The 22,992-nt window shown below is 39.2% G+C and overlaps 24 non-coding genes across 24 annotated transcripts; all 24 read left to right on the top strand.

Moving 5' to 3' along the window:
* The first annotated feature begins 530 nt into the window (after window positions 1-530).
* TRNAL-CAG (transfer RNA leucine (anticodon CAG)) lies at window positions 531-613 on the top strand. The gene has a single exon. It is a non-coding gene; the product is annotated as a tRNA-Leu (tRNA).
* Window positions 614-1,367: 754 nt separating this feature from the next.
* TRNAL-CAG (transfer RNA leucine (anticodon CAG)) lies at window positions 1,368-1,450 on the top strand. Its single transcript has one exon. It is a non-coding gene; the product is annotated as a tRNA-Leu (tRNA).
* A 754-nt stretch (window positions 1,451-2,204) lies between these two features.
* On the top strand, window positions 2,205-2,287 carry TRNAL-AAG (transfer RNA leucine (anticodon AAG)). The gene has a single exon. It is a non-coding gene; the product is annotated as a tRNA-Leu (tRNA).
* A 939-nt stretch (window positions 2,288-3,226) lies between these two features.
* Window positions 3,227-3,309, top strand: TRNAL-AAG (transfer RNA leucine (anticodon AAG)). The gene has a single exon. It is a non-coding gene; the product is annotated as a tRNA-Leu (tRNA).
* Window positions 3,310-4,063: 754 nt separating this feature from the next.
* TRNAL-CAG (transfer RNA leucine (anticodon CAG)) lies at window positions 4,064-4,146 on the top strand. Its single transcript has one exon. It is a non-coding gene; the product is annotated as a tRNA-Leu (tRNA).
* Window positions 4,147-4,900: 754 nt separating this feature from the next.
* Window positions 4,901-4,983, top strand: TRNAL-CAG (transfer RNA leucine (anticodon CAG)). The gene has a single exon. It is a non-coding gene; the product is annotated as a tRNA-Leu (tRNA).
* A 754-nt stretch (window positions 4,984-5,737) lies between these two features.
* On the top strand, window positions 5,738-5,820 carry TRNAL-CAG (transfer RNA leucine (anticodon CAG)). The gene has a single exon. It is a non-coding gene; the product is annotated as a tRNA-Leu (tRNA).
* A 754-nt stretch (window positions 5,821-6,574) lies between these two features.
* On the top strand, window positions 6,575-6,657 carry TRNAL-AAG (transfer RNA leucine (anticodon AAG)). The gene has a single exon. It is a non-coding gene; the product is annotated as a tRNA-Leu (tRNA).
* Window positions 6,658-7,596: 939 nt separating this feature from the next.
* TRNAL-AAG (transfer RNA leucine (anticodon AAG)) lies at window positions 7,597-7,679 on the top strand. Its single transcript has one exon. It is a non-coding gene; the product is annotated as a tRNA-Leu (tRNA).
* A 1,182-nt stretch (window positions 7,680-8,861) lies between these two features.
* Window positions 8,862-8,944, top strand: TRNAL-CAG (transfer RNA leucine (anticodon CAG)). The gene has a single exon. It is a non-coding gene; the product is annotated as a tRNA-Leu (tRNA).
* Window positions 8,945-9,698: 754 nt separating this feature from the next.
* Window positions 9,699-9,781, top strand: TRNAL-CAG (transfer RNA leucine (anticodon CAG)). Its single transcript has one exon. It is a non-coding gene; the product is annotated as a tRNA-Leu (tRNA).
* Window positions 9,782-10,478: 697 nt separating this feature from the next.
* On the top strand, window positions 10,479-10,561 carry TRNAL-CAG (transfer RNA leucine (anticodon CAG)). The gene has a single exon. It is a non-coding gene; the product is annotated as a tRNA-Leu (tRNA).
* A 512-nt stretch (window positions 10,562-11,073) lies between these two features.
* On the top strand, window positions 11,074-11,156 carry TRNAL-CAG (transfer RNA leucine (anticodon CAG)). The gene has a single exon. It is a non-coding gene; the product is annotated as a tRNA-Leu (tRNA).
* Window positions 11,157-12,506: 1,350 nt separating this feature from the next.
* Window positions 12,507-12,589, top strand: TRNAL-CAG (transfer RNA leucine (anticodon CAG)). The gene has a single exon. It is a non-coding gene; the product is annotated as a tRNA-Leu (tRNA).
* Window positions 12,590-13,343: 754 nt separating this feature from the next.
* TRNAL-CAG (transfer RNA leucine (anticodon CAG)) lies at window positions 13,344-13,426 on the top strand. Its single transcript has one exon. It is a non-coding gene; the product is annotated as a tRNA-Leu (tRNA).
* Window positions 13,427-14,180: 754 nt separating this feature from the next.
* TRNAL-CAG (transfer RNA leucine (anticodon CAG)) lies at window positions 14,181-14,263 on the top strand. The gene has a single exon. It is a non-coding gene; the product is annotated as a tRNA-Leu (tRNA).
* A 1,182-nt stretch (window positions 14,264-15,445) lies between these two features.
* On the top strand, window positions 15,446-15,528 carry TRNAL-CAG (transfer RNA leucine (anticodon CAG)). Its single transcript has one exon. It is a non-coding gene; the product is annotated as a tRNA-Leu (tRNA).
* Window positions 15,529-16,282: 754 nt separating this feature from the next.
* On the top strand, window positions 16,283-16,365 carry TRNAL-CAG (transfer RNA leucine (anticodon CAG)). Its single transcript has one exon. It is a non-coding gene; the product is annotated as a tRNA-Leu (tRNA).
* Window positions 16,366-17,062: 697 nt separating this feature from the next.
* TRNAL-CAG (transfer RNA leucine (anticodon CAG)) lies at window positions 17,063-17,145 on the top strand. The gene has a single exon. It is a non-coding gene; the product is annotated as a tRNA-Leu (tRNA).
* Window positions 17,146-17,657: 512 nt separating this feature from the next.
* TRNAL-CAG (transfer RNA leucine (anticodon CAG)) lies at window positions 17,658-17,740 on the top strand. The gene has a single exon. It is a non-coding gene; the product is annotated as a tRNA-Leu (tRNA).
* A 1,350-nt stretch (window positions 17,741-19,090) lies between these two features.
* TRNAL-CAG (transfer RNA leucine (anticodon CAG)) lies at window positions 19,091-19,173 on the top strand. Its single transcript has one exon. It is a non-coding gene; the product is annotated as a tRNA-Leu (tRNA).
* A 754-nt stretch (window positions 19,174-19,927) lies between these two features.
* On the top strand, window positions 19,928-20,010 carry TRNAL-CAG (transfer RNA leucine (anticodon CAG)). Its single transcript has one exon. It is a non-coding gene; the product is annotated as a tRNA-Leu (tRNA).
* Window positions 20,011-20,522: 512 nt separating this feature from the next.
* TRNAL-CAG (transfer RNA leucine (anticodon CAG)) lies at window positions 20,523-20,605 on the top strand. The gene has a single exon. It is a non-coding gene; the product is annotated as a tRNA-Leu (tRNA).
* A 2,186-nt stretch (window positions 20,606-22,791) lies between these two features.
* On the top strand, window positions 22,792-22,874 carry TRNAL-AAG (transfer RNA leucine (anticodon AAG)). The gene has a single exon. It is a non-coding gene; the product is annotated as a tRNA-Leu (tRNA).
* The last annotated feature ends 118 nt before the right edge of the window (window positions 22,875-22,992 follow it).

Below are 22,992 nucleotides of genomic sequence, written 5' to 3'. Positions count from 1 at the left end.
AGACAATACCGATTCCTCTGCTTACTTGAGTGAATGTTATAGAGAATGGAACTCCACTAAACTACTGCTGGGTACCTCCCAGGGTAGTTTTTCTGTATTTTCAGGTTAAAGCAAGAACAAGGGTTCTTCAGGACCTCTTTTTTACAGCACTGTTAATCATAAACCAATAACTACATGATGGAAATGGACAAGAAACAGTACTAATCTTTCTATTTTCTATTTCATATTTAAGTAACTATGTAAGACAATACAGATTCCTCTGCTTACTTGAGTGAATGTTATAGAGAATGGAACTCCACTAAACTACTGCTGGGTACCTCCCAGGGTAGTTTTTCTGTATTTTCAGGTTAAAGCAAGAACAAGGGTTCTTCAGGACCTCTTTGTTACAGCACTGTTAATCATAAACCAATAACTACATGATGGAAATGGACAAGAAACAGTTCTAATCTTTCTATTTTAAATTCCCAAAAACTGGACCCTTAACATGACTGTTTTTTCTTCCATATCTGAAAGGCTTGGCTTTTCTATAAGTCAGGATGGCCGAGCGGTCTAAGGCGCTGCGTTCAGGTCGCAGTCTCCCCTGGAGGCGTGGGTTCAAATCCCACTTCTGACAATACAACTTTTATTAAACACACTGCAATGTCATTCCGACAGCGCTAGTGAAAAAACCCACTATGCCAAAACAGGCCCCAAAATGTTAGACTCTTCAGATGACTGGCTTGGCATCTAATCTTGAAAGTTTTCTTATTTGTGTAGGATAGGATGACCGAGCAGTCTCTCGTGAAGGCGTGAATTTAAATCCCACTTTTGAATACTCATATTTAAGTAAACTATGTAAGACAATACCGATTCCTCTGCTTACTTGAGTGAATGTTATAGAGAATGGAACTCCACTAAACTACTGCTGGGTACCTCCCAGGGTAGTTTTTCTGTATTTTCAGGTTAAAGCAAGAACAAGGGTTCTTCAGGACCTCTTTTTTACAGCACTGTTAATCATAAACCAATAACTACATGATGGAAATGGACAAGAAACAGTACTAATCTTTCTATTTTCTATTTCATATTTAAGTAACTATGTAAGACAATACAGATTCCTCTGCTTACTTGAGTGAATGTTATAGAGAATGGAACTCCACTAAACTACTGCTGGGTACCTCCCAGGGTAGTTTTTCTGTATTTTCAGGTTAAAGCAAGAACAAGGGTTCTTCAGGACCTCTTTGTTACAGCACTGTTAATCATAAACCAATAACTACATGATGGAAATGGACAAGAAACAGTTCTAATCTTTCTATTTTAAATTCCCAAAAACTGGACCCTTAACATGACTGTTTTTTCTTCCATATCTGAAAGGCTTGGCTTTTCTATAAGTCAGGATGGCCGAGCGGTCTAAGGCGCTGCGTTCAGGTCGCAGTCTCCCCTGGAGGCGTGGGTTCAAATCCCACTTCTGACAATACAACATTTATTAAACACACTGCAATGTCATTCCGACAGCGCTAGTGAAAAAACCCACTATGCCAAAACACGCCCCAAAATGTTAGACTCTTCAGATGACTGGCTTGGCATCTAATCTTGAAAGTTTTCTTATTTGTGTAGGATAGGATGACCGAGCAGTCTCTCGTGAAGGCGTGAATTTAAATCCCACTTTTGAATACTCATATTTAAGTAAACTATGTAAGACAATACCGATTCCTCTGCTTACTTGAGTGAATGTTATAGAGAATGGAACTCCACTAAACTACTGCTGGGTACCTCCCAGGGTAGTTTTTCTGTATTTTCAGGTTAAAGCAAGAACAAGGGTTCTTCAGGACCTCTTTTTTACAGCACTGTTAATCATAAACCAATAACTACATGATGGAAATGGACAAGAAACAGTACTAATCTTTCTATTTTCTATTTCATATTTAAGTAACTATGTAAGACAATACAGATTCCTCTGCTTACTTGAGTGAATGTTATAGAGAATGGAACTCCACTAAACTACTGCTGGGTACCTCCCAGGGTAGTTTTTCTGTATTTTCAGGTTAAAGCAAGAACAAGGGTTCTTCAGGACCTCTTTGTTACAGCACTGTTAATCATAAACCAATAACTACATGATGGAAATGGACAAGAAACAGTTCTAATCTTTCTATTTTAAATTCCCAAAAACTGGACCCTTAACATGACTGTTTTTTCTTCCATATCTGAAAGGCTTGGCTTTTCTATAAGTCAGGATGGCCGAGCGGTCTAAGGCGCTGCGTTAAGGTCGCAGTCTCCCCTGGAGGCGTGGGTTCAAATCCCACTTCTGACAATACAACTTTTCTTAAACACACTGCAATGTCATTCCGACAGCGCTAGTGAAAAAACCCACTATGCCAAAACACGCCCCAAAATGTTAGACTCTTCAGATGACTGGCTTGGCATCCAATCTTGAAAGTTTTCTTATTTGTGTAGGATAGGATGACCGAGCAGTCTCTCGTGAAGGCGTGGATTTAAATCCCACTTTTGAATACTCATATTTAAGTAAACTATGTAAGACAATACAGATTCCTCTGCTTACTTGAGTGAATGTTATAGAGAATGGAACTCCACTAAACTACTGCTGGGTACCTCCCAGGGTAGTTTTTCTGTATTTTCAGGTTAAAGCAAGAACAAGGGTTCTTCAGGACCTCTTTGTTACAACACTGTTAATCATAAACCAATAACTACATGATGGAAATGGACAAGAAACAGTTCTAATCTTACTTGAGTGAATGTTATAGAGAATGGAACTCCACTAAACTACTGCTGGGTACCTCCCAGGGTAGTTTTTCTGTATTTTCAGGTTAAAGCAAGAACAAGGGTTCTTCAGGACCTCTTTTTTACAGCACTGTTAATCATAAACCAATAACTACATGATGGAAATGGACAAGAAACAGTACTAATCTTTCTATTTTCTATTTCATATTTAAGTAACTATGTAAGACAATACAGATTCCTCTGCTTACTTGAGTGAATGTTATAGAGAATGGAACTCCACTAAACTACTGCTGGGTACCTCCCAGGGTAGTTTTTCTGTATTTTCAGGTTAAAGCAAGAACAAGGGTTCTTCAGGACCTCTTTGTTACAGCACTGTTAATCATAAACCAATAACTACATGATGGAAATGGACAAGAAACAGTTCTAATCTTTCTATTTTAAATTCCCAAAAACTGGACCCTTAACATGACTGTTTTTTCTTCCATATCTGAAAGGCTTGGCTTTTCTATAAGTCAGGATGGCCGAGCGGTCTAAGGCGCTGCGTTAAGGTCGCAGTCTCCCCTGGAGGTGTGGGTTCAAATCCCACTTCTGACAATACAACTTTTCTTAAACACACTGCAATGTCATTCCGACAGCGCTAGTGAAAAAACCCACTATGCCAAAACACGCCCCAAAATGTTAGACTCTTCAGATGACTGGCTTGGCATCCAATCTTGAAAGTTTTCTTATTTGTGTAGGATAGGATGACCGAGCAGTCTCTCGTGAAGGCGTGGATTTAAATCCCACTTTTGAATACTCATATTTAAGTAAACTATGTAAGACAATACAGATTCCTCTGCTTACTTGAGTGAATGTTATAGAGAATGGAACTCCACTAAACTACTGCTGGGTACCTCCCAGGGTAGTTTTTCTGTATTTTCAGGTTAAAGCAAGAACAAGGGTTCTTCAGGACCTCTTTTTTACAGCACTGTTAATCATAAACCAATAACTACATGATGGAAATGGACAAGAAACAGTACTAATCTTTCTATTTTCTATTTCATATTTAAGTAACTATGTAAGACAATACAGATTCCTCTGCTTACTTGAGTGAATGTTATAGAGAATGGAACTCCACTAAACTACTGCTGGGTACCTCCCAGGGTAGTTTTTCTGTATTTTCAGGTTAAAGCAAGAACAAGGGTTCTTCAGGACCTCTTTGTTACAGCACTGTTAATCATAAACCAATAACTACATGATGGAAATGGACAAGAAACAGTTCTAATCTTTCTATTTTAAATTCCCAAAAACTGGACCCTTAACATGACTGTTTTTTCTTCCATATCTGAAAGGCTTGGCTTTTCTATAAGTCAGGATGGCCGAGCGGTCTAAGGCGCTGCGTTCAGGTCGCAGTCTCCCCTGGAGGTGTGGGTTCAAATCCCACTTCTGACAATACAACTTTTATTAAACACACTGCAATGTCATTCCGACAGCGCTAGTGAAAAAACCCACTATGCCAAAACACGCCCCAAAATGTTAGACTCTTCAGATGACTGGCCCTGCATCTAATCTTGAAAGTTTTCTTATTTGTGTAGGATAGGATGACCGAGCAGTCTCTCGTGAAGGCGTGAATTTAAATCCCACTTTTGAATACTCATATTTAAGTAAACTATGTAAGACAATACCGATTCCTCTGCTTACTTGAGTGAATGTTATAGAGAATGGAACTCCACTAAACTACTGCTGGGTACCTCCCAGGGTAGTTTTTCTGTATTTTCAGGTTAAAGCAAGAACAAGGGTTCTTCAGGACCTCTTTTTTACAGCACTGTTAATCATAAACCAATAACTACATGATGGAAATGGACAAGAAACAGTACTAATCTTTCTATTTTCTATTTCATATTTAAGTAACTATGTAAGACAATACAGATTCCTCTGCTTACTTGAGTGAATGTTATAGAGAATGGAACTCCACTAAACTACTGCTGGGTACCTCCCAGGGTAGTTTTTCTGTATTTTCAGGTTAAAGCAAGAACAAGGGTTCTTCAGGACCTCTTTGTTACAGCACTGTTAATCATAAACCAATAACTACATGATGGAAATGGACAAGAAACAGTTCTAATCTTTCTATTTTAAATTCCCAAAAACTGGACCCTTAACATGACTGTTTTTTCTTCCATATCTGAAAGGCTTGGCTTTTCTATAAGTCAGGATGGCCGAGCGGTCTAAGGCGCTGCGTTCAGGTCGCAGTCTCCCCTGGAGGTGTGGGTTCAAATCCCACTTCTGACAATACAACTTTTATTAAACACACTGCAATGTCATTCCGACAGCGCTAGTGAAAAAACCCACTATGCCAAAACAGGCCCCAAAATGTTAGACTCTTCAGATGACTGGCTTGGCATCTAATCTTGAAAGTTTTCTTATTTGTGTAGGATAGGATGACCGAGCAGTCTCTCGTGAAGGCGTGAATTTAAATCCCACTTTTGAATACTCATATTTAAGTAAACTATGTAAGACAATACCGATTCCTCTGCTTACTTGAGTGAATGTTATAGAGAATGGAACTCCACTAAACTACTGCTGGGTACCTCCCAGGGTAGTTTTTCTGTATTTTCAGGTTAAAGCAAGAACAAGGGTTCTTCAGGACCTCTTTTTTACAGCACTGTTAATCATAAACCAATAACTACATGATGGAAATGGACAAGAAACAGTACTAATCTTTCTATTTTCTATTTCATATTTAAGTAACTATGTAAGACAATACAGATTCCTCTGCTTACTTGAGTGAATGTTATAGAGAATGGAACTCCACTAAACTACTGCTGGGTACCTCCCAGGGTAGTTTTTCTGTATTTTCAGGTTAAAGCAAGAACAAGGGTTCTTCAGGACCTCTTTGTTACAGCACTGTTAATCATAAACCAATAACTACATGATGGAAATGGACAAGAAACAGTTCTAATCTTTCTATTTTAAATTCCCAAAAACTGGACCCTTAACATGACTGTTTTTTCTTCCATATCTGAAAGGCTTGGCTTTTCTATAAGTCAGGATGGCCGAGCGGTCTAAGGCGCTGCGTTCAGGTCGCAGTCTCCCCTGGAGGCGTGGGTTCAAATCCCACTTCTGACAATACAACATTTATTAAACACACTGCAATGTCATTCCGACAGCGCTAGTGAAAAAACCCACTATGCCAAAACATGCCCCAAAATGTTAGACTCTTCAGATGACTGGCTTGGCATCTAATCTTGAAAGTTTTCTTATTTGTGTAGGATAGGATGACCGAGCAGTCTCTCGTGAAGGCGTGAATTTAAATCCCACTTTTGAATACTCATATTTAAGTAAACTATGTAAGACAATACCGATTCCTCTGCTTACTTGAGTGAATGTTATAGAGAATGGAACTCCACTAAACTACTGCTGGGTACCTCCCAGGGTAGTTTTTCTGTATTTTCAGGTTAAAGCAAGAACAAGGGTTCTTCAGGACCTCTTTTTTACAGCACTGTTAATCATAAACCAATAACTACATGATGGAAATGGACAAGAAACAGTACTAATCTTTCTATTTTCTATTTCATATTTAAGTAACTATGTAAGACAATACAGATTCCTCTGCTTACTTGAGTGAATGTTATAGAGAATGGAACTCCACTAAACTACTGCTGGGTACCTCCCAGGGTAGTTTTTCTGTATTTTCAGGTTAAAGCAAGAACAAGGGTTCTTCAGGACCTCTTTGTTACAGCACTGTTAATCATAAACCAATAACTACATGATGGAAATGGACAAGAAACAGTTCTAATCTTTCTATTTTAAATTCCCAAAAACTGGACCCTTAACATGACTGTTTTTTCTTCCATATCTGAAAGGCTTGGCTTTTCTATAAGTCAGGATGGCCGAGCGGTCTAAGGCGCTGCGTTAAGGTCGCAGTCTCCCCTGGAGGCGTGGGTTCAAATCCCACTTCTGACAATACAACTTTTCTTAAACACACTGCAATGTCATTCCGACAGCGCTAGTGAAAAAACCCACTATGCCAAAACACGCCCCAAAATGTTAGACTCTTCAGATGACTGGCTTGGCATCCAATCTTGAAAGTTTTCTTATTTGTGTAGGATAGGATGACCGAGCAGTCTCTCGTGAAGGCGTGGATTTAAATCCCACTTTTGAATACTCATATTTAAGTAAACTATGTAAGACAATACAGATTCCTCTGCTTACTTGAGTGAATGTTATAGAGAATGGAACTCCACTAAACTACTGCTGGGTACCTCCCAGGGTAGTTTTTCTGTATTTTCAGGTTAAAGCAAGAACAAGGGTTCTTCAGGACCTCTTTGTTACAACACTGTTAATCATAAACCAATAACTACATGATGGAAATGGACAAGAAACAGTTCTAATCTTACTTGAGTGAATGTTATAGAGAATGGAACTCCACTAAACTACTGCTGGGTACCTCCCAGGGTAGTTTTTCTGTATTTTCAGGTTAAAGCAAGAACAAGGGTTCTTCAGGACCTCTTTTTTACAGCACTGTTAATCATAAACCAATAACTACATGATGGAAATGGACAAGAAACAGTACTAATCTTTCTATTTTCTATTTCATATTTAAGTAACTATGTAAGACAATACAGATTCCTCTGCTTACTTGAGTGAATGTTATAGAGAATGGAACTCCACTAAACTACTGCTGGGTACCTCCCAGGGTAGTTTTTCTGTATTTTCAGGTTAAAGCAAGAACAAGGGTTCTTCAGGACCTCTTTGTTACAGCACTGTTAATCATAAACCAATAACTACATGATGGAAATGGACAAGAAACAGTTCTAATCTTTCTATTTTAAATTCCCAAAAACTGGACCCTTAACATGACTGTTTTTTCTTCCATATCTGAAAGGCTTGGCTTTTCTATAAGTCAGGATGGCCGAGCGGTCTAAGGCGCTGCGTTAAGGTCGCAGTCTCCCCTGGAGGCGTGGGTTCAAATCCCACTTCTGACAATACAACTTTTCTTAAACACACTGCAATGTCATTCCGACAGCGCTAGTGAAAAAACCCACTATGCCAAAACACGCCCCAAAATGTTAGACTCTTCAGATGACTGGCTTGGCATCCAATCTTGAAAGTTTTCTTATTTGTGTAGGATAGGATGACCGAGCAGTCTCTCGTGAAGGCGTGGATTTAAATCCCACTTTTGAATACTCATATTTAAGTAAACTATGTAAGACAATACAGATTCCTCTGCTTACTTGAGTGAATGTTATAGAGAATGGAACTCCACTAAACTACTGCTGGGTACCTCCCAGGGTAGTTTTTCTGTATTTTCAGGTTAAAGCAAGAACAAGGGTTCTTCAGGACCTCTTTTTTACAGCACTGTTAATCATAAACCAATAACTACATGATGGAAATGGACAAGAAACAGTACTAATCTTTCTATTTTCTATTTCATATTTAAGTAACTATGTAAGACAATACAGATTCCTCTGCTTACTTGAGTGAATGTTATAGAGAATGGAACTCCACTAAACTACTGCTGGGTACCTCCCAGGGTAGTTTTTCTGTATTTTCAGGTTAAAGCAAGAACAAGGGTTCTTCAGGACCTCTTTGTTACAACACTGTTAATCATAAACCAATAACTACATGATGGAAATGGACAAGAAACAGTTCTAATCTTACTTGAGTGAATGTTATAGAGAATGGAACTCCACTAAACTACTGCTGGGTACCTCCCAGGGTAGTTTTTCTGTATTTTCAGGTTAAAGCAATAACAAGGGTTCTTCAGGACCTCTTTTTTTACAGCACTGTTAATCATAAACCAATAACTACATGATGGAAATGGACAAGAAACAGTACTAATCTTTCTATTTTCTATTTCATATTTAAGTAACTATGTAAGACAATACAGATTCCTCTGCTTACTTGAGTGAATGTTATAGAGAATGGAACTCCACTAAACTACTGCTGGGTACCTCCCAGGGTAGTTTTTCTGTATTTTCAGGTTAAAGCAAGAACAAGGGTTCTTCAGGACCTCTTTGTTACAGCACTGTTAATCATAAACCAATAACTACATGATGGAAATGGACAAGAAACAGTTCTAATCTTTCTATTTTAAATTCCCAAAAACTGGACCCTTAACATGACTGTTTTTTCTTCCATATCTGAAAGGCTAAGCTTTTCTATAAGTCAGGATGGCCGAGCGGTCTAAGGCGCTGCGTTCAGGTCGCAGTCTCCCCTGGAGGCGTGGGTTCAAATCCCACTTCTGACAATACACCTTTTCTTAAACACACTGCAATGTCATTCTGACAGCGCTAGTGAAAAAACCCACTATGCCAAAACACGCCCCAAAATGTTAGACTCTTCAGATGACTGGCTTGGCATCCAATCTTGAAAGTTTTCTTATTTGTGTAGGATAGGATGACCGAGCAGTCTCTCGTGAAGGCGTGTATTTAAATCCCACTTTTGAATACTCATATTTAAGTAAACTATGTAAGACAATACAGATTCCTCTGCTTACTTGAGTGAATGTTATAGAGAATGGAACTCCACTAAACAACTGCTGGGTACCTCCCAGGGTAGTTTTTCTGTATTTTCAGGTTAAAGCAAGAACAAGGGTTCTTCAGGACCTCTTTGTTACAGCACTGTTAATCATAAACCAATAACTACATGATGGAAATGGACAAGAAACAGTACTAATCTTTCTATTTTCTATTTCATATTTAAGTAACTATGTAAGACAATACAGATTCCTCTGCTTACTTGAGTGAATGTTATAGAGAATGGAACTCCACTAAACTACTGCTGGGTACCTCCCAGGGTAGTTTTTCTGTATTTTCAGGTTAAAGCAAGAACAAGGGTTCTTCAGGACCTCTTTGTTACAGCACTGTTAATCATAAACCAATAACTACATGATGGAAATGGACAAGAAACAGTTCTAATCTTTCTATTTTAAATTCCCAAAAACTGGACCCTTAACATGACTGTTTTTTCTTCCATATCTGAAAGGCTTGGCTTTTCTATAAGTCAGGATGGCCGAGCGGTCTAAGGCGCTGCGTTCAGGTCGCAGTCTCCCCTGGAGGCGTGGGTTCAAATCCCACTTCTGACAATACAACTTTTCTTAAACACACTGCAATGTCATTCCGACAGCGCTAGTGAAAAAACCCACTATGCCAAAACACGCCCCAAAATGTTAGACTCTTCAGATGACTGGCTTGGCATCCAATCTTGAAAGTTTTCTTATTTGTGTAGGATAGGATGACCGAGCAGTCTCTCGTGAAGGCGTGGATTTAAATCCCACTTTTGAATACTCATATTTAAGTAAACTATGTAAGACAATACAGATTCCTCTGCTTACTTGAGTGAATGTTATAGAGAATGGAACTCCACTAAACTACTGCTGGGTACCTCCCAGGGTAGTTTTTCTGTATTTTCAGGTTAAAGCAAGAACAAGGGTTCTTCAGGACCTCTTTGTTACAACACTGTTAATCATAAACCAATAACTACATGATGGAAATGGACAAGAAACAGTTCTAATCTTACTTGAGTGAATGTTATAGAGAATGGAACTCCACTAAACTACTGCTGGGTACCTCCCAGGGTAGTTTTTCTGTATTTTCAGGTTAAAGCAAGAACAAGGGTTCTTCAGGACCTCTTTGTTACAGCACTGTTAATCATAAACCAATAACTACATGATGGAAATGGACAAGAAACAGTTCTAATCTTTCTATTTTAAATTCCCAAAAACTGGACCCTTAACATGACTGTTTTTTCTTCCATATCTGAAAGGCTAAGCTTTTCTATAAGTCAGGATGGCCGAGCGGTCTAAGGCGCTGCGTTCAGGTCGCAGTCTCCCCTGGAGGCGTGGGTTCAAATCCCACTTCTGACAATACAACTTTTCTTAAACACACTGCAATGTCATTCTGACAGCGCTAGTGAAAAAACCCACTATGCCAAAACACGCCCCAAAATGTTAGACTCTTCAGATGACTGGCTTGGCATCCAATCTTGAAAGTTTTCTTATTTGTGTAGGATAGGATGACCGAGCAGTCTCTCGTGAAGGCGTGTATTTAAATCCCACTTTTGAATACTCATATTTAAGTAAACTATGTAAGACAATACAGATTCCTCTGCTTACTTGAGTGAATGTTATAGAGAATGGAACTCCACTAAACTACTGCTGGGTACCTCCCAGGGTAGTTTTTCTGTATTTTCAGGTTAAAGCAAGAACAAGGGTTCTTCAGGACCTCTTTGTTACAGCACTGTTAATCATAAACCAATAACTACATGATGGAAATGGACAAGAAACAGTTCTAATCTTTCTATTTTAAATTCCCAAAAACTGGACCCTTAACATGACGGTTTTTTCTTCCATTTCTGAAAGGCTTAGCTTTTCTATAAGTCAGGATGGCCGAGCGGTCTAAGGCGCTGCGTTCAGGTCGCAGTCTCCCCTGGAGGCGTGGGTTTAAATCCCACTTCTGACAATACAACTTTTATTAAACACACTGCAATGTCATTCCGACAGCGCTAGTGAAAAAAACCCACTATGCCAAAACACGCCCCAAAATGTTAGACTCTTCAGATGACTGGCTTGGCATCTAATCTTGAAAGTTTTCTTATTTGTGTAGGATAGGATGACCGAGCAGTCTCTCGTGAAGGCGTGAATTTAAATCCCACTTTTGAATACTCATATTTAAGTAAACTATGTAAGACAATACAGATTCCTCTGCTTACTTGAGTGAATGTTATAGAGAATGGAACTCCACTAAACTACTGCTGGGTACCTCCCAGGGTAGTTTTTCTGTATTTTCAGGTTAAAGCAAGAACAAGGGTTCTTCAGGACCTCTTTGTTACAGCACTGTTAATCATAAACCAATAACTACATGATGGAAATGGACAAGAAACAGTTCTAATCTTTCTATTTTAAATTCCCAAAAACTGGACCCTTAACATGACGGTTTTTTCTTCCATTTCTGAAAGGCTTAGCTTTTCTATAAGTCAGGATGGCCGAGCGGTCTGAGGCGCTGCGTTCAGGTCGCAGTCTCCCCTGGAGGCGTGGGTTCAAATCCCACTTCTGACAATACAACTTTTATTAAACACACTGCAATGTCATTCCGACAGCGCTAGTGAAAAAACCCACTATGCCAAAACACGCCCCAAAATGTTAGACTCTTCAGATGACTGGCTTGGCATCTAATCTTGAAAGTTTTCTTATTTGTGTAGGATAGGATGACCGAGCAGTCTCTCGTGAAGGCGTGAATTTAAATCCCACTTTTGAATACTCATATTTAAGTAAACTATGTAAGACAATACCGATTCCTCTGCTTACTTGAGTGAATGTTATAGAGAATGGAACTCCACTAAACTACTGCTGGGTACCTCCCAGGGTAGTTTTTCTGTATTTTCAGGTTAAAGCAAGAACAAGGGTTCTTCAGGACCTCTTTTTTACAGCACTGTTAATCATAAACCAATAACTACATGATGGAAATGGACAAGAAACAGTACTAATCTTTCTATTTTCTATTTCATATTTAAGTAACTATGTAAGACAATACAGATTCCTCTGCTTACTTGAGTGAATGTTATAGAGAATGGAACTCAACTAAACTACTGCTGGGTACCTCCCAGGGTAGTTTTTCTGTATTTTCAGGTTAAAGCAAGAACAAGGGTTCTTCAGGACCTCTTTGTTACAGCACTGTTAATCATAAACCAATAACTACATGATGGAAATGGACAAGAAACAGTTCTAATCTTTCTATTTTAAATTCCCAAAAACTGGACCCTTAACATGACGGTTTTTTCTTCCATTTCTGAAAGGCTTGGCTTTTCTATAAGTCAGGATGGCCGAGCGGTCTAAGGCGCTGCGTTCAGGTCGCAGTCTCCCCTGGAGGCGTGGGTTCAAATCCCACTTCTGACAATACAACTTTTATTAAACACACTGCAATGTCATTCCGACAGCGCTAGTGAAAAAACCCACTATGCCAAAACACGCCCCAAAATGTTAGACTCTTCAGATGACTGGCTTGGCATCCAATCTTGAAAGTTTTCTTATTTGTGTAGGATAGGATGACCGAGCAGTCTCTCGTGAAGGCGTGGATTTAAATCCCACTTTTGAATACTCATATTTAAGTAAACTATGTAAGACAATACCGATTCCTCTGCTTACTTGAGTGAATGTTATAGAGAATGGAACTCCACTAAACTACTGCTGGGTACCTCCCAGGGTAGTTTTTCTGTATTTTCAGGTTAAAGCAAGAACAAGGGTTCTTCAGGACCTCTTTTTTACAGCACTGTTAATCATAAACCAATAACTACATGATGGAAATGGAAAAGAAACAGTACTAATCTTTCTATTTTCTATTTCATATTTAAGTAACTATGTAAGACAATACAGATTCCTCTGCTTACTTGAGTGAATGTTATAGAGAATGGAACTCCACTAAACTACTGCTGGGTACCTCCCAGGGTAGTTTTTCTGTATTTTCAGGTTAAAACAAGAACAAGGGTTCTTCAGGACCTCTTTGTTACAGCACTGTTAATCATAAACCAATAACTACATGATGGAAATGGACAAGAAACAGTTCTAATCTTTCTATTTTAAATTCCCAAAAACTGGACCCTTAACATGACGGTTTTTTCTTCCATTTCTGAAAGGCTTAACTTTTCTATAAGTCAGGATGGCCGAGCGGTCTAAGGTGCTGCGTTCAGGTCGCAGTCTCCCCTGGAGGCGTGGGTTCAAATCCCACTTCTGACAATACAACTTTTATTAAACACACTGCAATGTCATTCCGACAGCGCTAGTGAAAAAACCCACTATGCCAAAACACGCCCCAAAATGTTAGACTCTTCAGATGACTGGCTTGGCATCCAATCTTGAAAGTTTTCTTATTTGTGTAGGATAGGATGACCGAGCAGTCTCTCGTGAAGGCGTGGATTTAAATCCCACTTTTGAATACTCATATTTAAGTAAACTATGTAAGACAATACCGATTCCTCTGCTTACTTGAGTGAATGTTATAGAGAATGGAACTCCACTAAACTACTGCTGGGTACCTCCCAGGGTAGTTTTTCTGTATTTTCAGGTTAAAGCAAGAACAAGGGTTCTTCAGGACCTCTTTTTTACAGCACTGTTAATCATAAACCAATAACTACATGATGGAAATGGACAAGAAACAGTACTAATCTTTCTATTTTCTATTTCATATTTAAGTAACTATGTAAGACAATACAGATTCCTCTGCTTACTTGAGTGAATGTTATAGAGAATGGAACTCCACTAAACTACTGCTGGGTACCTCCCAGGGTAGTTTTTCTGTATTTTCAGGTTAAAGCAAGAACAAGGGTTCTTCAGGACCTCTTTGTTACAGCACTGTTAATCATAAACCAATAACTACATGATGGAAATGGACAAGAAACAGTTCTAATCTTTGTATTTTAAATTCCCAAAAACTGGACCCTTAACATGACGGATTTTTCTTCCATTTCTGAAAGGCTTAACTTTTCTATAAGTCAGGATGGCCGAGCGGTCTAAGGTGCTGCGTTCAGGTCGCAGTCTCCCCTGGAGGCGTGGGTTCAAATCCCACTTCTGACAATACAACTTTTATTAAACACACTGCAATGTCATTCCGACAGCGCTAGTGAAAAAACCCACTATGCCAAAACACGCCCCAAAATGTTAGACTCTTCAGATGACTGGCTTGGCATCCAATCTTGAAAGTTTTCTTATTTGTGTAGGATAGGATGACCGAGCAGTCTCTCGTGAAGGCGTGGATTTAAATCCCACTTTTGAATACTCATATTTAAGTAAACTATGTAAGACAATACCGATTCCTCTGCTTACTTGAGTGAATGTTATAGAGAATGGAACTCCACTAAACTACTGCTGGGTACCTCCCAGGGTAGTTTTTCTGTATTTTCAGGTTAAAGCAAGAACAAGGGTTCTTCAGGACCTCTTTTTTACAGCACTGTTAATCATAAACCAATAACTACATGATGGAAATGGACAAGAAACAGTACTAATCTTTCTATTTTCTATTTCATATTTAAGTAACTATGTAAGACAATACAGATTCCTCTGCTTACTTGAGTGAATGTTATAGAGAATGGAACTCCACTAAACTACTGCTGGGTACCTCCCAGGGTAGTTTTTCTGTATTTTCAGGTTAAAGCAAGAACAAGGGTTCTTCAGGACCTCTTTGTTACAACACTGTTAATCATAAACCAATAACTACATGATGGAAATGGACAAGAAACAGTTCTAATCTTACTTGAGTGAATGTTATAGAGAATGGAACTCCACTAAACTACTGCTGGGTACCTCCCAGGGTAGTTTTTCTGTATTTTCAGGTTAAAGCAATAACAAGGGTTCTTCAGGACCTCTTTTTTTACAGCACTGTTAATCATAAACCAATAACTACATGATGGAAATGGACAAGAAACAGTACTAATCTTTCTATTTTCTATTTCATATTTAAGTAACTATGTAAGACAATACAGATTCCTCTGCTTACTTGAGTGAATGTTATAGAGAATGGAACTCCACTAAACTACTGCTGGGTACCTCCCAGGGTAGTTTTTCTGTATTTTCAGGTTAAAGCAAGAACAAGGGTTCTTCAGGACCTCTTTGTTACAGCACTGTTAATCATAAACCAATAACTACATGATGGAAATGGACAAGAAACAGTTCTAATCTTTCTATTTTAAATTCCCAAAAACTGGACCCTTAACATGACTGTTTTTTCTTCCATATCTGAAAGGCTAAGCTTTTCTATAAGTCAGGATGGCCGAGCGGTCTAAGGCGCTGCGTTCAGGTCGCAGTCTCCCCTGGAGGCGTGGGTTCAAATCCCACTTCTGACAATACACCTTTTCTTAAACACACTGCAATGTCATTCTGACAGCGCTAGTGAAAAAACCCACTATGCCAAAACACGCCCCAAAATGTTAGACTCTTCAGATGACTGGCTTGGCATCCAATCTTGAAAGTTTTCTTATTTGTGTAGGATAGGATGACCGAGCAGTCTCTCGTGAAGGCGTGTATTTAAATCCCACTTTTGAATACTCATATTTAAGTAAACTATGTAAGACAATACAGATTCCTCTGCTTACTTGAGTGAATGTTATAGAGAATGGAACTCCACTAAACTACTGCTGGGTACCTCCCAGGGTAGTTTTTCTGTATTTTCAGGTTAAAGCAAGAACAAGGGTTCTTCAGGACCTCTTTGTTACAGCACTGTTAATCATAAACCAATAACTACATGATGGAAATGGACAAGAAACAGTACTAATCTTTCTATTTTCTATTTCATATTTAAGTAACTATGTAAGACAATACAGATTCCTCTGCTTACTTGAGTGAATGTTATAGAGAATGGAACTCCACTAAACTACTGCTGGGTACCTCCCAGGGTAGTTTTTCTGTATTTTCAGGTTAAAGCAAGAACAAGGGTTCTTCAGGACCTCTTTGTTACAGCACTGTTAATCATAAACCAATAACTACATGATGGAAATGGACAAGAAACAGTTCTAATCTTTCTATTTTAAATTCCCAAAAACTGGACCCTTAACATGACTGTTTTTTCTTCCATATCTGAAAGGCTTGGCTTTTCTATAAGTCAGGATGGCCGAGCGGTCTAAGGCGCTGCGTTCAGGTCGCAGTCTCCCCTGGAGGCGTGGGTTCAAATCCCACTTCTGACAATACAACTTTTCTTAAACACACTGCAATGTCATTCCGACAGCGCTAGTGAAAAAACCCACTATGCCAAAACACGCCCCAAAATGTTAGACTCTTCAGATGACTGGCTTGGCATCCAATCTTGAAAGTTTTCTTATTTGTGTAGGATAGGATGACCGAGCAGTCTCTCGTGAAGGCGTGGATTTAAATCCCACTTTTGAATACTCATATTTAAGTAAACTATGTAAGACAATACAGATTCCTCTGCTTACTTGAGTGAATGTTATAGAGAATGGAACTCCACTAAACTACTGCTGGGTACCTCCCAGGGTAGTTTTTCTGTATTTTCAGGTTAAAGCAAGAACAAGGGTTCTTCAGGACCTCTTTGTTACAACACTGTTAATCATAAACCAATAACTACATGATGGAAATGGACAAGAAACAGTTCTAATCTTACTTGAGTGAATGTTATAGAGAATGGAACTCCACTAAACTACTGCTGGGTACCTCCCAGGGTAGTTTTTCTGTATTTTCAGGTTAAAGCAAGAACAAGGGTTCTTCAGGACCTCTTTGTTACAGCACTGTTAATCATAAACCAATAACTACATGATGGAAATGGACAAGAAACAGTTCTAATCTTTCTATTTTAAATTCCCAAAAACTGGACCCTTAACATGACTGTTTTTTCTTCCATATCTGAAAGGCTAAGCTTTTCTATAAGTCAGGATGGCCGAGCGGTCTAAGGCGCTGCGTTCAGGTCGCAGTCTCCCCTGGAGGCGTGGGTTCAAATCCCACTTCTGACAATACAACTTTTCTTAAACACACTGCAATGTCATTCTGACAGCGCTAGTGAAAAAACCCACTATGCCAAAACACGCCCCAAAATGTTAGACTCTTCAGATGACTGGCTTGGCATCCAATCTTGAAAGTTTTCTTATTTGTGTAGGATAGGATGACCGAGCAGTCTCTCGTGAAGGCGTGTATTTAAATCCCACTTTTGAATACTCATATTTAAGTAAACTATGTAAGACAATACAGATTCCTCTGCTTACTTGAGTGAATGTTATAGAGAATGGAACTCCACTAAACTACTGCTGGGTACCTCCCAGGGTAGTTTTTCTGTATTTTCAGGTTAAAGCAAGAACAAGGGTTCTTCAGGACCTCTTTGTTACAGCACTGTTAATCATAAACCAATAACTACATGATGGAAATGGACAAGAAACAGTTCTAATCTTTCTATTTTAAATTCCCAAAAACTGGACCCTTAACATGACGGTTTTTTCTTCCATTTCTGAAAGGCTTAGCTTTTCTATAAGTCAGGATGGCCGAGCGGTCTAAGGCGCTGCGTTCAGGTCGCAGTCTCCCCTGGAGGCGTGGGTTTAAATCCCACTTCTGACAATACAACTTTTATTAAACACACTGCAATGTCATTCCGACAGCGCTAGTGAAAAAAACCCACTATGCCAAAACACGCCCCAAAATGTTAGACTCTTCAGATGACTGGCTTGGCATCTAATCTTGAAAGTTTTCTTATTTGTGTAGGATAGGATGACCGAGCAGTCTCTCGTGAAGGCGTGAATTTAAATCCCACTTTTGAATACTCATATTTAAGTAAACTATGTAAGACAATACAGATTCCTCTGCTTACTTGAGTGAATGTTATAGAGAATGGAACTCCACTAAACTACTGCTGGGTACCTCCCAGGGTAGTTTTTCTGTATTTTCAGGTTAAAGCAAGAACAAGGGTTCTTCAGGACCTCTTTGTTACAGCACTGTTAATCATAAACCAATAACTACATGATGGAAATGGACAAGAAACAGTTCTAATCTTTCTATTTTAAATTCCCAAAAACTGGACCCTTAACATGACGGTTTTTTCTTCCATTTCTGAAAGGCTTAGCTTTTCTATAAGTCAGGATGGCCGAGCGGTCTGAGGCGCTGCGTTCAGGTCGCAGTCTCCCCTGGAGGCGTGGGTTCAAATCCCACTTCTGACAATACAACTTTTATTAAACACACTGCAATGTCATTCCGACAGCGCTAGTGAAAAAACCCACTATGCCAAAACACGCCCCAAAATGTTAGACTCTTCAGATGACTGGCTTGGCATCTAATCTTGAAAGTTTTCTTATTTGTGTAGGATAGGATGACCGAGCAGTCTCTCGTGAAGGCGTGAATTTAAATCCCACTTTTGAATACTCATATTTAAGTAAACTATGTAAGACAATACCGATTCCTCTGCTTACTTGAGTGAATGTTATAGAGAATGGAACTCCACTAAACTACTGCTGGGTACCTCCCAGGGTAGTTTTTCTGTATTTTCAGGTTAAAGCAAGAACAAGGGTTCTTCAGGACCTCTTTTTTACAGCACTGTTAATCATAAACCAATAACTACATGATGGAAATGGACAAGAAACAGTACTAATCTTTCTATTTTCTATTTCATATTTAAGTAACTATGTAAGACAATACAGATTCCTCTGCTTACTTGAGTGAATGTTATAGAGAATGGAACTCAACTAAACTACTGCTGGGTACCTCCCAGGGTAGTTTTTCTGTATTTTCAGGTTAAAGCAAGAACAAGGGTTCTTCAGGACCTCTTTGTTACAGCACTGTTAATCATAAACCAATAACTACATGATGGAAATGGACAAGAAACAGTTCTAATCTTTCTATTTTAAATTCCCAAAAACTGGACCCTTAACATGACGGTTTTTTCTTCCATTTCTGAAAGGCTTGGCTTTTCTATAAGTCAGGATGGCCGAGCGGTCTAAGGCGCTGCGTTCAGGTCGCAGTCTCCCCTGGAGGCGTGGGTTCAAATCCCACTTCTGACAATACAACTTTTATTAAACACACTGCAATGTCATTCCGACAGCGCTAGTGAAAAAACCCACTATGCCAAAACACGCCCCAAAATGTTAGACTCTTCAGATGACTGGCTTGGCATCCAATCTTGAAAGTTTTCTTATTTGTGTAGGATAGGATGACCGAGCAGTCTCTCGTGAAGGCGTGGATTTAAATCCCACTTTTGAATACTCATATTTAAGTAAACTATGTAAGACAATACCGATTCCTCTGCTTACTTGAGTGAATGTTATAGAGAATGGAACTCCACTAAACTACTGCTGGGTACCTCCCAGGGTAGTTTTTCTGTATTTTCAGGTTAAAGCAAGAACAAGGGTTCTTCAGGACCTCTTTTTTACAGCACTGTTAATCATAAACCAATAACTACATGATGGAAATGGAAAAGAAACAGTACTAATCTTTCTATTTTCTATTTCATATTTAAGTAACTATGTAAGACAATACAGATTCCTCTGCTTACTTGAGTGAATGTTATAGAGAATGGAACTCCACTAAACTACTGCTGGGTACCTCCCAGGGTAGTTTTTCTGTATTTTCAGGTTAAAACAAGAACAAGGGTTCTTCAGGACCTCTTTGTTACAGCACTGTTAATCATAAACCAATAACTACATGATGGAAATGGACAAGAAACAGTTCTAATCTTTCTATTTTAAATTCCCAAAAACTGGACCCTTAACATGACGGTTTTTTCTTCCATTTCTGAAAGGCTTAACTTTTCTATAAGTCAGGATGGCCGAGCGGTCTAAGGTGCTGCGTTCAGGTCGCAGTCTCCCCTGGAGGCGTGGGTTCAAATCCCACTTCTGACAATACAACTTTTATTAAACACACTGCAATGTCATTCCGACAGCGCTAGTGAAAAAACCCACTATGCCAAAACACGCCCCAAAATGTTAGACTCTTCAGATGACTGGCTTGGCATCCAATCTTGAAAGTTTTCTTATTTGTGTAGGATAGGATGACCGAGCAGTCTCTCGTGAAGGCGTGGATTTAAATCCCACTTTTGAATACTCATATTTAAGTAAACTATGTAAGACAATACCGATTCCTCTGCTTACTTGAGTGAATGTTATAGAGAATGGAACTCCACTAAACTACTGCTGGGTACCTCCCAGGGTAGTTTTTCTGTATTTTCAGGTTAAAGCAAGAACAAGGGTTCTTCAGGACCTCTTTTTTACAGCACTGTTAATCATAAACCAATAACTACATGATGGAAATGGACAAGAAACAGTTCTAATCTTTCTATTTTAAATTCCCAAAAACTGGACCCTTAACATGACGGTTTTTTCTTCCATTTCTGAAAGGCTTGGCTTTTCGATAAGTCAGGATGGCCGAGCGGTCTAAGGCGCTGCGTTCAGGTCGCAGTCTCCCCTGGAGGCGTGGGTTCAAATCCCACTTCTGACAATACAACTTTCATTAAACACACTGCAATGTCATTCTGACAGCACTAGTGAAAAAACCCACTATGCCAAAACACGCCCCAAAATGTTAGACTCTTCAGATGACTGGCTTGGCATCCAATCTTGAAAGTTTTCTTATTTGTGTAGGATAGGATGACCGAGCAGTCTCTCGTGAAGGCGTGGATGTAAATCCCACTTTTGAATACTCATATTTAAGTAAACTATGTAAGACAATACCGATTCCTCTGCTTACTTGAGTGAATGTTATAGAGAATGGAACTCCACTAAACTACTGCTGGGTACCTCCCAGGGTAGTTTTTCTGTATTTTCAGGTTAAAGCAAGAACAAGGGTTCTTCAGGACCTCTTTTTTACAGCACTGTTAATCATAAACCAATAACTACATGATGGAAATGGACAAGAAACAGTACTAATCTTTCTATTTTCTATTTCATATTTAAGTAACTATGTAAGACAATACAGATTCCTCTGCTTACTTGAGTGAATGTTATAGAGAATGGAACTCAACTAAACTACTGCTGGGTACCTCCCAGGGTAGTTTTTCTGTATTTTCAGGTTAAAGCAAGAACAAGGGTTCTTCAGGACCTCTTTGTTACAGCACTGTTAATCATAAACCAATAACTACATGATGGTAATGGACAAGAAACAGTTCTAATCTTTCTATTTTAAATTCCCAAAAACTGGACCCTTAACATGACGGTTTTTTCTTCCATTTCTGAAAGGCTTGGCTTTTCTATAAGTCACGATGGCCGAGTGGTCTAAGGCGCTGCGTTCAGGTCGCAGTCTCCCCTGGAGGCGTGGGTTCAAATCCCACTTCTGACAATACAACTTTTCTTAAACACACTGCAATGTCATTCCGACAGCACTAGTGAAAAAACCCACTATGCCAAAACACGCCCCAAAATGTTAGACTCTTCAGATGACTGGCTTGGCATCCAATCTTGAAAGTTTTCTTATTTGTGTAGGATAGGATGACCGAGCAGTCTCTCGTGAAGGCGTGGATTTAAATCCCACTTTTGAATACTCATATTTAAGTAAACTATGTAAGACAATACCGATTCCTCTGCTTACTTGAGTGAATGTTATAGAGAATGGAACTCCACTAAACTACTGCTGGGTACCTCCCAGGGTAGTTTTTCTGTATTTTCAGGTTAAAGCAAGAACAAGGGTTCTTCAGGACCTCTTTTTTACAGCACTGTTAATCATAAACCAATAACTACATGATGGAAATGGACAAGAAACAGTTCTAATCTTTCTATTTTAAATTCCCAAAAACTGGACCCTTAACATGACGGTTTTTTCTTCCATTTCTGAAAGGCTTGGCTTTTCGATAAGTAAGGATGGCCGAGCGGTCTAAGGTGCTGCGTTCAGGTCGCAGTCTCCCCTGGAGGCGTGGGTTCAAATCCCACTTCTGACAATACAACTTTCATTAAACACACTGCAATGTCATTCCGACAGCGCTAGTGAAAAAACCCACTATGCCAAAACACACCCCAAAATGTTAGACTCTTCAGATGACTGGCTTGGCATCCAATCTTGAAAGTTTTCTTATTTGTGTAGGATAGGATGACCGAGCAGTCTCTCGTGAAGGCGTGGATTTAAATCCCACTTTTGAATACTCATATTTAAGTAAACTATGTAAGACAATACCGATTCCTCTGCTTACTTGAGTGAATGTTATAGAGAATGGAACTCCACTAAACTACTGCTGGGTACCTCGCAGGGTAGTTTTTCTGTATTTTCAGGTTAAAGCAAGAACAAGGGTTCTTCAGGACCTCTTTTTTACAGCACTGTTAATCATAAACCAATAACTACATGATGGAAATGGACAAGAAACAGTACTAATCTTTCTATTTTCTATTTCATATTTAAGTAACTATGTAAGACAATACAGATTCCTCTGCTTACTTGAGTGAATGTTATAGAGAATGGAACTCCACTAAACTACTGCTGGGTACCTCCCAGGGTAGTTTTTCTGTATTTTCAGGTTAAAGCAAGAACAAGGGTTCTTCAGGACCTCTTTGTTACAGCACTGTTAATCATAAACCAATAACTACATGATGGAAATGGACAAGAAACAGTTCTAATCTTTCTATTTTAAATTCCCAAAAACTGGACCCTTAACATGACGGTTTTTTCTTCCATTTCTGAAAGGCTTGGCTTTTCTATAAGTCAGGATGGCCGAGCGGTCTAAGGCGCTGCGTTAAGGTCGCAGTCTCCCCTGGAGGTGTGGGTTCAAATCCCACTTCTGACAATACAACATTTATTAAACACACTGCAAAGTCATTCCGACAGCGCCAGTGAAAAAACCCACTATGCCAAAACACGCCCCAAAATGTTAGACTCTTCAGATGACTGGCTTGGCATCCAAT

This window comes from Rhinoderma darwinii, chromosome 3 (genome assembly GCF_050947455.1).
Source record: "Rhinoderma darwinii isolate aRhiDar2 chromosome 3, aRhiDar2.hap1, whole genome shotgun sequence".
In the NCBI taxonomy this organism is placed as follows: Eukaryota; Metazoa; Chordata; class Amphibia; order Anura; family Rhinodermatidae; genus Rhinoderma; species Rhinoderma darwinii.
This window is presented reverse-complemented; position numbering and strand designations above follow the sequence as displayed.